The 15,668-nt window shown below is 42.7% G+C and overlaps 1 pseudogene; it reads right to left on the bottom strand.

Moving 5' to 3' along the window:
• Nucleotides 1–135: 135 nt before the first annotated feature.
• Nucleotides 136–9,990, bottom strand: LOC117214597 (annotated as a pseudogene).
• Between the last annotated feature and the right edge of the window lie 5,678 nt (nucleotides 9,991–15,668).

The following is a 15,668-nucleotide window of genomic DNA, read 5'->3' on the forward strand; positions in this document are numbered from 1 at the left end:
ATCAGTTACCAACCACCCTGTATATCTTTTCGTATATGATTATAAATTTCTCTGGTGTCTTAGTTTTTTCTAAAATAATATTGTAATCATTGCTGAGAATTTACAAGTAAAAAGTTCTAGCTGTGTAGTTTGTTCGATTGATGTTTCGATTGAAGGTTAACTTACCAATAAATGATGAGCATGATAGTGATACGACCAAGTCGTGGCAGCTTGAAGAGATGTAGGACAGTGTATTGATTATGCGATTGATCCTTCTCATTCATCGCCTTGCAACTTTTCTCAAATTCGTCGAATATTTCTTGCTTCACCTCTTTACCGTTCACTTTAGCGAAGTTTTTCAGCATCTCGATCGCTTTGTCCACCCTGCCACTGGTTATGTACCAACTACGGAAGTATATGAAATACGCAAACGTTATAAAAGCCTGTAAGAAATTTTCAAAATCATCACTTTCACCAACCTTTTGTATCGACAAACTTTTTGTGCACATTTGAATAGAGCTGTCTAGTTACGCATCAATCATTTATTTTGTACAGCTAAAAATGTGATGGCTTATCGAGAGAAAGATGTTGACCTTGAGATGTTTTATTATGTTTTATTTACGAGACAGAGGAATCGATGTAATAACCGATCCCAAGATAGTATGTATTGCTGGATAAAATATTACCCAATTTAATTCAGCTATAATTTTGGAATTTTTATGGTCCGGTCTCAAAGGACTTTTGATGTTTTAAGAGAAACTTTAACGTAAAAGAAATTTCTTATATTTCTTTGAGGATTATTTTTAAAGAATTTTCCGATGATACGAAGATACAAAAATAATCCAAAGGACGAGGTAAGATTAAATGTCTACTATACTATCGTATACTAATTTACTTACGAAATTTCTTTGTATTATATTTTTATAATGAAAAAGAAATTGGAATTAAACTACCGTGCACTTTCAGGAACAATCCATGGTCCTACAAACGCAACCACCATAGGACACGCGGTGACCATGCTGAGGATCCTCCAATTTGAGATCCAATATGCGATCCAAGGCAAAAGACTCGAGGCTGCCGCGAAATAAAGTCCAAACGACATGTTCGCTACCAGAGTTCGATATTTCGGACCGACATATTCGATCACTGAAAGAATAATTCGTGATATCGTTATTGTATTACATCGTTATAGAAATCTTCCCAAATGTTTCGTCAATTTCGTTTCTTCATTTGATACAATAATATTGTTTCCTTATTTCCTTTAGGTTTGTCCTTTCTTCGTTTTTTACCAATCTAATTTCAAATATTCAGACTTATTTGTAGATTTTATAAATCATTAACATCGACAATGTAAGATCGTTTTGAATTAAAAAGAATTTTAAAAGGAACACTGCTTTCATCTCAATATCGAACGGAGAGTGCCTCAGTAATCGTGGTATAACCGAAGATTATTCTCCATAGGGAAATAGGTCACTCGAAAGATACAATTTCATACCAGAAAAGTATACAGAATTAAGTATCCTGTCGTTTAAAATAAAATATCTTAAAGTATCCCTAGACACATGTAATTTTAATACCAAACTAGATATACAATTACACAACAAATTTCAAATTACGAGATATAATTCCAAAATATAAAGTTTCAGTAAAATCATTTACCATTAAATATCTTAAAATTGATATCGTAAAATTCGAATAAAAATTTGACTTAAGAAAAAACAAACCGACATAGGGCAATAAACATTTATTCAAACAGGTCATAAATAGTTAATCGTTACGTAAAACGGGACCGATACCGGTGCCTCATTATTAGGTCATAAATTATAGTTTTCCTATTCTCAACAGCTTTTTCTCTCTTATAATTTTCTCGATGACTCACCGATAATGAAAAGCACGTTGAAGCAGTTATCGAACGAGGTACCGACGACTAATCTCGCCAGACAGAAGCTCCAGAAGCTGTTGCAAAACGCAGTGCCGACAGACGCGATGAAACCAACCGCGTTACACGCAACCAACGCCGGAATTCTGCCACAATGGTCGGCTATGTAACCAAATATTAAGCCTCCAAGAATGCTGCCGACGAAGAAGGCCGATTGTGCTGCTGAGCCGAGGAATGCGTGGTCGCATACCCATTCCAGCTGAAACAGAAAAGGGGGATGCTTTACGATTGCGGCTAGTTATGAAAAAACACCGCGTGGTTGGAAAATCGATAGAAGGTGAAGAGAATAAGGAAGACGACGAAAGGACGAGTAATAAATTCCGTAGTTTTTTAATATCATCAGAATTGAGAACCTGAGTCGTAGGTTAGTTAATTGTAGTCTTTTGGTAATATTTTTAGTAATAAAATAGTAGAGGTAGTTTGCATAATTCTTGGATATGATTAGAGAATTTGTCATAGTGGAAGGAATATAAATTTGTTAAGTAGAAGATAGTATCTCCCGATTTAAGTAGAACTTTTTTAGTGATAAAATAGCAGAAATAGAAATTAGAAATAATAATAATAACAATAAATATTCGATAAAAATGTCTTGAGTCGTAAGAAGTTACCAAGTGCGTATTTATACGTTCAATTCGAAATATCTGTCTATTGTACAGTTGTAACTTTCACTTTTCGATTTATGCGATATTATATAAACGGATTCATGTTCGTGATTTAATACGCCGAGACGTACAAATAATTAAGGATGACAAGGTTAATTTTATGTTCCGCTATAAACGAGCTCTGTTAAGATGCAAACAGCATAACAAGTAATTACACCTACGTCTAAGTTCGTGCAACCAACAAGGACTTCTTTTATAATGACTGCATTATATGCTATCGTCAGCAGCTTTACGAAAGACCGTAAATATTTATAGAACGACGGTTCCAACAGTTTTAATTTAAATAAAAATTTGTTAATCGGTGTCGAAAGTTTGAAGTTACTTTATATAAAGAATATAATTTTCTCTTGTGATTTTACCTCGACAGCTATAGATTTGTATGGTATCATCGTGTGATTAAAGGTCCATCCATATTGGCATGGTTTTATTGGCCAGGATGGGTCTGCCTCTCTGATACCACTCTCCAATATGTCGGTATAGTTCACATTGTACATGTTACATCGCGAAAACGAAGTCGCACCTTCCGCCAGCAATTCCTCACTCGACGCTGGAGGGATCGATAGTGCAATCCTACATAAAACAAGAATACGTTACATTAACGATGATGAAATTTGCAAGAAGTATTTTTAAGAATACTAATTTTCCTTTGATTTTCTTATCTTTTTTTAAATAACCAAGGAAAAATGACAGCAAATGGTAGAGAGAGAGAGAAATTGGAAAAATAAGATGAAAATTCTACTCAAAAGTGCGTAGTTTTTAATCCTAATCTTAAATTAGTCCAATTCCTTGAAACTTAATTCGAATCCTATTTAAATAAAAAAGTGACAAAAGTAATATACATAACAATATAAAAATCTATAATAATTTCTCTAATAAAGAATAACGACGATATCAGTAACAGTAATAACACATTATCTTTAATAGTGTTTACATTTTTGCATTTTTAAATTTTCTGTAAAAATAAAATTCGCATAAAAATCCGCGGCCTACTTATTATTTATAAATCTGCTGTTTCAAAAAAAAAAAAAAAAAAAATCAAAAATGGGAAAGGTGAAAGAATAAAGTACCAGGAAAACAAAAGCACAAAATACAAAAGAGGAAAAGAGACAATGACCGTAAAAATAGGAACAAAGGCAAGAGCTGGAAGGACGATCGTCCCGTATCTGTTGCACTCCGAGGCATTCGAATTGTGTTGGGATTTAATTACCGATCGCTGCACGTATCGGTGAGTCTATTTCCAGACAAATAAACGGTACGCGGGGAGATTCGAGAAATTGTGCGAAACGAAAAAAAATTTCCTAGCCGATCAGTTCGCGGAACACGTAATGAGAACAGCCACAACGGCGGACATAGGAGCCGAACTGATTCGCCGGGCCGCCGAGGTGGCCAAGGCTGCCGAGGCACCCCGCGGCCACAAGGGCACGCAGGGGAAAACCCTGAAGGAGGCGGCGAGAACCATCACCGCGGGCGTGACAGAGTTAGTGAGGAGAACGGACCCTGTCACCGACGCACTCGCTATAGCGCAAGGACGCATAGCAACACTGGAGGCGGCGGTAGAGGCACTCCGAAAAGAGCCGGCCTCGCGCCCCACCGCGGATGAGAGCAGCTACAGGGCGCGTCTCGCTGCAGTCGAGCACCAAGTAGAGGAGATGAGATCCTTGCTGCACCGACTGGAGGAACAACTGCAGGGAACAGAAAAAGGAGAAGGAAAGGAGGTCGCCCCTGCCACGAACACGAGAGGGATGGAGCCTGGAGCCCCAAGCGCCTCAGCGCCCAAGGGAGGCCGATAGGCTGTCACCGAATGGCAGACCGTCGGAAGGAAAAGAAGAGGAAAGAAGAAGGAGGCAGGGAAGAAGCAGCCGGCGAAGCTGATCCCCGAGACAGGGGCGGAGAACCAGAGGAAAACTCCGGAGAGTGGATTGGAGAACGCACGAAGAGGGGGAGGCAGGGGGCCCCTCCCGCGCGCACCGCGAACGTCAGCGGTAACAATCACCCTGACGGACAAATCGAGCCAATCCTACGCGGAGGTGCTGGCTGCGGCCAAGGACAGTGTCTCCCTGACCGAGCTCGGCATCAACACGATGAGGATGCGGAAGACCATCACCGGAGGTGTCATCTTAGAGGTCCCTGAGGACCAGGAAAGGGAGAAGGCCGCAGCGCTCGCAGCACAGCTGACGCGGGCTCTGGACCCGAACGAGGTCCGCGTGGCGACCCCCTTCCGAGCCGCGGAGGCAAGGGTGTCCCTGATAGACATAGCGGCCACCAAGGCGGAAATCCAGAACACCCTGGCGAGGGAGAGCGGCTGCAAGCCGGAGGACATCCGGCTGGGAGAAATCCGCCCCGCCCGGAACGGACTTGGCACCGTATGGATACGAGACCCTGCCAGTGCAGTGAGGAAACTGGCCCAGGCTGGAAGGTCGCCATAGGCTGGTCGACGGCGAAGGTCGAAGCCATCGAACGGAGACCGTTACAGTGCTACAGGTGCCTTGGGATAGGACACACGGGGAAGACCTGCACCGCCAAGGAGGACAAGGGGCACCTGTGCTTCAGATGCGGCGAACCAGGGCACCAGGCGAGAGCATGCACTACTGCGAGCCCGAAATGCCTGCTCTGCGAGGCGCTTGGAGCACCGTCGGTGCACAGGATGGGGGGACCGGCTTGCGCCCCCTCGAAGAAAGGAACGAAAGGAGCCGCCCGCGGATCCACGGCTGCAAGAGGCAGCGAGAAAGGCTCCCCGTCGCAAAGCGACCCTAAGCCCGCGAACAAGGAGGTAGGCACGGAGGAAGCCACAAACAAGGAAAGAACACTAAAGAACTGAGAATGCGCATCCTCCAGACTAACCTGGGAAGGTCAAGGCGAGCACAAGACCTGCTCCACCAAACCATCCGGGAGAGCACGGTCGCCCTAGCGGTGGTGGCGGAACCATACAGAGTACTGGATGCCCCGGAGTGGGTCGGAGACACGGACGGAATGGTTGCCGTCACCTGGACATCAACGCCCGGGGCGTTCGCCCACGGAGCCCTGCTGGAACGCGGCAACGGGTACGCCGCGGTCGAGTGGGCAGGGATGATGGTGGTGGGGGTGTACGTGTCACCTAACAGCGGACGGGCAGCGTTCGAAGAATTCCTAGACGGAGTTGGCGACTGCGTCAGGCGACGACTCCCCCGACAAGTGCTCGTCCTGGGAGACTTCAACGCGCACTCCACGGAATGGGGGAACGCCAGGACCAACGCGCGCGGCCGCACGCTATCAAACTGGGCCGCGGGACTTGGACTTCTGTTAGTGAACAGGGGCTCGACCAGTACCTGCGTGACGTGCAGAGGGAGCTCCATTGTTGACATAACATGGGCCTCCCCCGAGGCATTCAGGCGGATCTCAGGCTGGAGAGTGGCCGAAGGGGTCGAGACGCTGTCAGACCACCTCTACATATTCATGGAGGTGGACGCACCTGGACCTGGAATGCCGACGACAAACGACGGGCGCGGCCCGCCGAGGGGGAGACACGCGCGCCCACCACCTAGATGGAAAATAAAGGAGAGGAATGAAGATCTACTCCGGGCGGCTGCTATAGCAACAGCTTGGAGCTGGGAGGCCTCGACAACGACGACCGAAGCAGACGTGGAAGAGGAGGCCGAGAACCTCCGCCAAGCCATGACAGCAATCTGCGACGCATCCATGCCACGAGCCACACCGGGCACGGTGCGAAGCAGAGCAGTTTACTGGTGGAACCCCGACATCGCGGAACTGAGGACGAGATGTGTCCGGGCCCGAAGACAGTACCTAAGGGCCCGCCGCTGGCGACGACGCGACGAAGAAGAAGTCTCCTTGCGCTACCGGACGTACCGCGCGCTACGGCGCTCGCTGCAAAGGGAAATTAAAAAAGCGAAGGACCGTGCCTGGTCCGAACTGGTCGAAACAGTCGAGTCGGACCCATGGGGGAGGCCATACAGGACGGTGACACAGAAACTACGCGCGAAGGGCCCCCTGACAACGGCGGAAATGGAGCCTGTGCTGCTGACGCGGATCACCGGAACGCTCTTTCCCCCACAAGAAAACAGAGCGGCGGAACGGCCACGGGAAACGACACGACCGCTGGAATGGAGGGACGACTGGGAAGTCACGGAGGAGGAGATATGGGAGGCAACCAGAAGAATGACCGCCCGCAACGTGGCACCGGGCCCGGACGGAATCCCTGGCCGGATCTGGGGGGAAGTGATGGCGGTCATGGCCCCCAGACTCCGGCACCTCTTCACAAGATGCCTGAGGGAGGGAGTCTACCCCCGGGCGTGGCGGATGGCGAGACTGATCCTGCTCCATAAAGAGGGCCGACCGACGACCTCGCCGTCAGCGTACCGGCCGATATGCCTACTGGACGAGGTCGGCAAACTATTCGAGAGGGTAGTCGCCGCCCGCTTGGAACGACACATAGCGGGCCAAGTGCCAGGTTTGCACGAAAGCCAGTACGGCTTCCGTAAGCGGCGCTCGACGATTGACGCGGTCAGACGCGTACGAGCGATTGCGGAGGACATGGTCTCCCGGAAAGGCGTGGCGCTGGCGGTTTCCCTGGACATCATCAACGCGTTCAACACCATGCCATGGGACAGGATAGTGACGGCCCTGGAGCACTTCGAGGTTTCCAGCTACCTCGTCCGATTGATCCGAGCCTACCTTGACGACAGGTGGGTGTGTTACACCAGTAAGGAAGGAGAGGAAAAGCGATCCGTCGAGCGTGGCGTCCCGCAGGGCTCGGTGCTGGGCCCCATACTATGGAACGTTGCGTACGACGAGGTACTACGATGCCCGCTACCCCCAGGCGCGGCCATAGTATGCTATGCGGACGACACCCTAATCCTGGTCGAGGGTCGTGGCTGGCACGAGACGCTGCGCATTGGCGGAATCGCAACGGCCTGTGCGATCCGTGCCGTGAACGAACTGGGCCTGAGAGTCTCCCCTGCGAAGTCGGAGGCCACCTGGTTCTTTGACAGGAAGAGGCGAGGGACACCACCGCCCGGCCTATGCATAAACATGGCAGGTAAAACCGTCCGGGTGGGATCACAGATGAAGTATCTGGGACTCACCATCGACAGCCAGTGGACGTTCGAGCCGCACTTCGACTCACTGATCCCGAAGATGTCAGCGCTGCCAATGCCCTGTGCGGCCTACTACCGAACATCGGCGGGGCCGGAGACGCGGTGCGCCGACTTTACGAGGGCGTCGTTCGGTCACAAGTGATGTACGGGGCCCCAGTATGGGCGGACGACTTGATGGCAAGCCGTCGCAGCATTCTGCTCCTGAGAAGGCTGCACAGAGTGACCGCCATCAGAATCATTAGGGGATACCGGACGGTGTCTCACGCGTCGGCGTCCACCCTAGCCGCGTCCCCCCCGTGGGAGCTGCGGGCGCTGGCGCTCAAAAAGAGATACACCCGCCGGAGAGAATGGCACCCGGGAGAAGACCCCACCGAGCAGGCGGCTCCAAACGACACAGGAACCGCCGAGGAGGACACATGGAACCTGTGGCGATCCCAACTGATCAACGGGAGAAGCGAACACCGAGGCGCGGATGCGGTCCTACCAAACTGGGAGGCATGGAGGAGCCGCCACGGCCTCCCACTCACATTCAGGATGACACAAGTACTCACCGGACATGGCGTGTTCGGCGAGTTCCTGAAGAGAATACGGCGAGAGACGACAGACACCTGCCACCACTGCCGAGAGGTCAGGGACACAGCGCAGCACACCCTGGAGCTCTGTCCGGCGTGGGAGCTGCCCCGCTACACCCTGCGGTACGCCATAGGAGAAACGTTGACCCCCTCAGCGATTGTGGAAGCGATGTTGAGAGGGTCACAGGAATACGAGGCCGTCCGCCTCTTCTGCGAGCGAGTTATGCTCGCGAAGGAGCGAGCGGAAAGGGAGAGAAAGAAAAACTCTCACCCCTGCAGGATAAGACGATGGAGAAGGATGGCAGTCAGACGACCCAGAGCCGCCCCGCCACCACCCCAACGGACTACGACCAGAAGAAGTGACAGCGCTAGGGACAACGACCTCCCCCTAACGCCTACTCAATAGCCGGCTCGAACAAGAGAACGCGAGAAGGGGATGCAACTGAAGTTAATTCATAAGAGGTTCCTGGAGCACCCCTGTCACGCGCATAAGATGGTCATCGTGGAGTTTTAGTCGGTAGGAGTCCGACACTACTCTGCTATTACGCGATTATTGCAGCAGCGGAGTGTCCATGAGGATTTCTCCACGTACAAAAAAAAAAAAAAAAAAGTTCGCGGAACCCGTGAACGTCTAGAATCTGCCGGAGGTCGTCAACCAAACTGGTCTCCGGCGGGCCTCCGGAACACTAAGAAATCGTCGATCTACAAAGCGATAGTTTCGCCGTGGCCAGGGTGATTCAATGGAAAACAAGCGCAACGAACGATTTTCCTCGTTGACGCATCGTAGAAAACCAGATCTCGCATGCGTCGTCAAGAATGGTAACACGATTCGTTGGAATCGTGCCATCCAGACTTCCTATCCTTTCACCGGTAAGTCCTTACGTTCTTGAAATAGAACACGTGAAAAAGACGTTGATAATAGTATAACTATGGAATCGCGATTTCCAACTATTTTTATCTCGTCGCAAACTGGTTACAGGTATCTCCCCCACTCCCGTACGACACGATATTTACATATGCATTTACACATACAACGCGATACCTGGGTTTTCCTGATTCAATAAACACAGTTGTTTCGTGCAAGTTATCAGATATTATATTGTGGTTTTAAAGAAACAAATTGTCGCGATGCGATACGTTATCACAGCTGAGAAAATGGAAATCTCCGTGCAAGTGGAAGATTCTGTCGTCGAGAATATTTATTGCGACCTGCATGGAAAACAAACAGGCTTCCGAGAAGCCTGGTTTAAACTACGTGCACGTGACTTGAACAGATATGTACATATGCATATAAATTGTCTCCTATAGAAGGTGGTTACTTCTAGACATCGAAAGGAACGTCTTTAATGAAAACATGTATTGATTTGTTATACGATCAACATGATTATTGACCATTTCGATCTGCCCAAGCTGAAAATGTCTATCGCGTAACAGGGTAAATTCGAACATAAAGAAACTATGTAGGATCGTTCGTTACGTATAACTCAATAATTCAAATAAGACAAATTGCACATAAAGTGTCACTTACTTTTGTTTGTCTGTGAGGTTCCATCGTTCGAGTTCCGGAACGGTACACCAGTGTTCAGCTGGCAATAGCGTGATGAAGAACTGCGTGAAGTAGAGGAACGCGTAGACGAAGGTGAAGGAGCATGATGAAAAGGAACCATTGGTAGCGGCTGGCCTCGCCAACGTACGGTAGTATGTCGTCGAAGGTTTCGATCTTCGCATGACTGTCATTATCTCGATATCTGCGAATCAATGATCCTCGATCACCTACTTAACTCGAATTACACGTTACGAGGAAACTAAGTTCAAGGTGAATGGGGTATTATTAGGTCGTCGAATAAATTCGTGTTGCAATGCGTTCATACCTTTTTATGTGTTTTACGAATACAGATCGATAAACGATCAAGGTGATCGATCTTATGATATACAGTGACTCACGGAAGTACTCGAACACTTTCATATCACGAAACGTTCTATAATTTCGTTAGCACTCTAACGAGATACGATTATCGAGATTATAATAGTAAAATTTGGAATCAATCTGAGATTGTATATTGAAGATATATATACATGAGACAATGTATATATATTTCGCAAATATATATGTTAAATGAAAAATTAATATGTATATAACACATGATGATGATTTTACTACGTACATCGTGGCTTATTATTCTTATTAATTTAGCGAATAATTGACTGCTCAAATACTCTGGTAATTTTTATATATAAAATAACAATAATATATGTTTCCAATAAATATATGAAATTTCTATATACATGTTTAGATCTGTTTCAAATTTTCTCAATGTAATTACGACGATCGTGTCTCACTTCAGTGTCAATAAAATCTCAAAGTGTCTCGTATAAAAATCACCAAAGGTTTGTTTAAGTGCCAGAGTACTTTCACGTGAGCGACTGTTGTTTTAGTAGCAAGTTCTCTTATGTCTATCTCTTCGTTACATTTAGTCGGATAATTTCTCATGTTTATCAACGTGTTATGATCTTTCTCTTATTAAGCGGAGAAATCTCTTCTTCGCTAAATTTTCTTAAACGGGTTCAAGGTGAGGTGAACCACATTGTTGAAATCAAGATGAAGAAGATGAAATCTAAAGTCGAGATGAAAGGAAGTAGATGTTTGTATTGTCTAGATATGTTGCCATGCTACTTTTTGACACGATATAATCTTAGGTAAAGGCTAATTCAAGGCGATACAGAGTGTACTGGAAAAAGTGATTTGAATTTGCTAGAGAGGAAGAGAAAAGGAAAGATCCTTGAACATTTTTGCAAGGTTATTGCAAAATGGAGGATACTATCGAAGGCTTATTGCTGTCACTTGTACGTTCTAACTGGAGTGTCCTTTAAATAATTTGCTTCTTATTAGATCCTTTTTGCAAATAGGAAGATAATATTTTTGGGACGTGAGAATTGTTAAATAAAAATGTAATGTAATCAGATGTAAATTGTCATTGGAATAGAAGAGTTTGTTTAGAAGAAATGATCATGAAATACACAAAATGTATCGTGCGTAATGTGTAAATAATAATTAATTCTAAAGACAATTAATGAAAATTTTAAATAATAGAGCACCATACCTCCGGTTCCTGCTTATTTTGACACTGTGCAGAATGTCACACGATTGTTGCCTTTTTTTTTTTAAAGATTATTCAGTTAAGAAACAAGCACCAATAAAAAAGCAATTATAGTTAATTATTAAAAAATCCAAGTAGGTATTACATAAATAAAATTATCAAGGAAGATATTTATCGTAAAGATTGTGTGCTTATGAAAGAAGTAAACGAAATTATTGTAGCGCCATAGTAATTTGTATGAATCTTTGAATCTTGTTTAAATAAAATTTTCGATAAAAATTTGATTCTATCAGTGAACGATTACTACAGTTAATTACTGGATAATTAAAACAAGTAAGTAAAATTATTGTTACAATAATCCCGACAAATTTGTGACATTTATATTTCCGAGATATAAAATGTGAAATTAATATAAAACTTATCACGTGATATTTAGACTTCTATTAATGATACGAGAATTTATGACTCCCCATTTTCTCCCTTTTTCTTTCTACAGTTGAAAGTCAATCTGCTGAAATAGGAAACGTCACATAATGCTGTATATCATTCAGAAAGTAAAAATCACATCGATTAATAACGTCACCATCAAGGTGTTAGCTAATCCGTGGCCAGGGTCAACGTAATAAGGCACACCTGAGATTGATGACAGCTGTTGATGTATCACTACTCTGTTATTATGTATTTCTGTAAGAATTCTATTGTGTATTCCATTGTGTCTCGATTAAACCATTCAACAATTTAGTCTATTAATAATTTCGACGTCTCTTTTTCTATCTTGATGAAAGATACATTGCCACATTTACGCGTCTTGAAGTGACGTTTCCGGTTTATGCTGAATTTTATATATAAATCTTTCCTCTGTATTTTCGAGCTGACATTTTTCGGCATCTACATTCCCATACAAAAGTTTTCGTAATAAAAAGGCTATTTATACTCGAGTAAAGTCTTATAAAATTTCAGCGTAGAGTTAACGTATTTCAACGTAACAAAACGATTAACATAACTGTTTTATTCTTGCGTAATAAAACAAAAAGTAACTACGATATAGAAATAAAACTGACCAATTCTATCGAGGTTAATTAATCGTTCCGTTTCTGCGAAATGAACCCTATCTACGTATTTTGATACGTAAAATTAAAAACTTTTCGAACATCGAAATCGATCAGTTCAGCTTGTCAGATTGACTCCTACATGCTTTATTTAAACAAAGAATGTCAATGTTTTCAAGACATGCGGATTACTTGGAAATGATTGTACATTTGTCATTTTCCCAGTGTCTGCTGGTATTTCTATTCTTTCTTCCAAGAGTAGAAGCTATCGTAACGATTTGTTATATTCGTTACATTAGCATGATCGATCGTGCGGAGCAAATGATCCACGTTTCGTGTACACATGCCCTCGTTACGCCGTGTTTTTCCCTAGTGACCGAGTGGATTTCATCATCGGTAAAATGCACTATATCAGACGTCGCTGACATTAATATTCAAGGTATTTAACGTTTAAAGACGCGGGCGTGTCGAGTAGTGCCTCTCGGTAACAGGCAATTCGATTGGCAAGCAACGAGGGAAAAAGCTGTTACACAATAAAATAATAGCCATTATGACTAATCGCGCGAGTGGAACTCGCGAGTATCGCGACCCTGACTAATTGTAAGCGAGTACGCGAATTGCGGTTGAATGGAACGTGCTGTCGCGTCCCGGAAACTCGAAAAAGTCAAAGGGAAACGCAATTTCGCGATAATGAATGTGGAATGTATTAATGTACATGGTGTCTCATTTTGATCGTTCCACGCAAACATATATCCTAAACTATACGTAATTCGAGAAAGAGCGTACAATAAAATTGTACGGTTTCAATTGGCCCATCTTACGACGTTCAATTGGATTTGTCTAAGTGGAAGCGTTTACGAGATTCTAAGATAACCGTTGTTTCTTCCAATTGAATTATACGTTTTATCTTTCATACCCCATCCGATGCACTTTTTAGTTCTCTACGGAAAAGTATCAAGGTAGTTGTATCTGAAAATTCTTAGCTTAAAAGATATATCATTGTTCATTTCATTAAAATTGAGCGTGTGGAGGACAAGAAACATATAAACGTAAGTGCGCTGTGTTATCTTTCCTTGTCTTTCATGCGATAAGTTTTACAAGGTTGAAGCTGGAATACCTTTTGAACTAATCATTTTTCCATTGAAATACTCTAATACTGGTTTGTAGGGAATTAAAAAATCCATCGAATAGCGTATGAAAAAAATGTATGTAGAAATCCATTTGAATAAACGAAGGTCACCTTGAGATCTCGAAGCTATGTATTTTTCGAAGAAACACTTCTTTCGAATAATATACGGTTTAAGAGATATTTGCCTGGCTCGATCAAGACGAGACACCTTGTATATACAGGCTGTTGCAAAAACATGATAGGTGCAAGGATTTTGTTAAAGGGAATAAGAAATAATTTCGAAATACACTTAGCATTGTAATTATTGATATATTTATTTAGTATAACATTGTATTTATTATATCATACTAGTTAATTAGGTCCAAGTGTATTAATTTCGGTATTTGGTAAAATTTTATATTAGGAAAATGAAATATAAAAACTCATTTAATTCTAAGAAATGGTTCTTTATTATTCATATTGCTCGATCATTTTTCAGCGTGGGAAAACCATGATTATTCAGAAGCAAATCTGAATTTACTTGAAGTAGTTCTTATATTAATAATTTAAACTGTATTTTTCCTTATTCCCATGAGTATGCCATTCCGTTCTCTGATATAGTGTTGCCAGAATTTCGTACAGGCGTAGAATTATAAGATCGACCAGTACAGATTCCAAAATCAATGCTTTCAACGTAAAATCTAATTTTGTATTTCTATGTAGGCTGACTTAATTTACTAGTCTATAAACGATAATTCAGTTAACACATTAACAGTCGTCGATGTAATGTAATGTTTCGTAATTAAAGTACTTCCTACTAGGTAAGACAATTATCAATGGCTCTGAGGGATTTCCTGGATTTATTTGAATTAATTCTAGGAAACGATTAAGGTTTAATATTCGTAGGATATCGTTCTGCAAAATTATTAAACGCGAGTATATTACATTGCAACGCGCTGTAGTTAAAGATCTATAATGTTTAAGAGGAAAAAAAAAAGAAATAAAAAATATCGAGAGATTTTTGAAATCGATGTTCTTAATTTAAAATGTAATTTTGTCTCTTCTTATACTGACATTTAATGAGCTTAATTTACTCAACCCTAATGTAATTAAATTGCAACAACGAATATCTTCGTAATGTTATAATATTAATAATATATAAATATCGTAATATATATTTTATCACAGTTGTCAATGTCTACTACAAGATCTTCATGTTTGTGACACACGGCATACTATTTGCCGCGATACGAACCGCATCGTTTTTGATTTTCGATCGATTTGAAAAGTTGCTATGACATACAGTAACTTAGTTGTATATCAATCTAGTGATAATACGATTTTGATTTGCGCAGAGTACAAGCTATTTCAACAAGTTGGTAAAATTTATTACCATGTAATATGATTTAATACCGTAACGTAATTTAAAAGACTTTTGACATATTTTTTCTTTTTTTCTCTCATCTAAATAATGTCTTTGATACACGAAAGTGTAAATTTACATAAATATGCTTGATCAAATTTGATTCTCACGCGAATAGTATAACGATGTGTTGTCACGATAAGCATTTTTGTATTCGAGTAGTCTGATCGAAAAAGAGGACTGAAGAGGGTTATACGATGGAAGAGAGGCTTGCAGAGAAGCTGGGAAACAGTTTACAAGTCGGGCTAGGAAATGGAAGATTGAGTAGTTTAGTTGTATGTTGGAAAAGAGGTTATATGAGAGGGACTGGGAAATAGAATCGAAAAATTATGCGTTCAAGCTTATTGAAAAGAACTTTTTTTAAGAGTGTTCGTAATATATTCATCGTACATGTTTTAAGGAATTTATTTGATACATCTGAGATTTATGTAGCTTTTGCTTGTGTAATTCTGCTCATTTCTTATAGATGCCTTTTCTTTGTCGCAATATAATGTTATTCTTAACATGCAATGACATTTCCAATGGTGTTCCCTATCCTCGCATAATACGTATCGGTAATTCTGTCATAATACTTCATCTATGCACATATGCAGTCGACTACGTCCGCGATATGTGTAATACGTTTGTATCAGCTTTAAGATTAAACAATACTGCTATTGAGTTGGAAATTCATCCGATTGTTCGCATCGTACAGTGTGTAGTGTAATAGTGGATATTAAACAATAAATATTTGCTACGATATGTATAA

This window comes from Bombus bifarius, unplaced genomic scaffold (genome assembly GCF_011952205.1).
Source record: "Bombus bifarius isolate JDL3187 unplaced genomic scaffold, Bbif_JDL3187 scf7180000009208_frag, whole genome shotgun sequence".
NCBI classification, from domain to species: domain Eukaryota; kingdom Metazoa; phylum Arthropoda; class Insecta; order Hymenoptera; family Apidae; genus Bombus; species Bombus bifarius.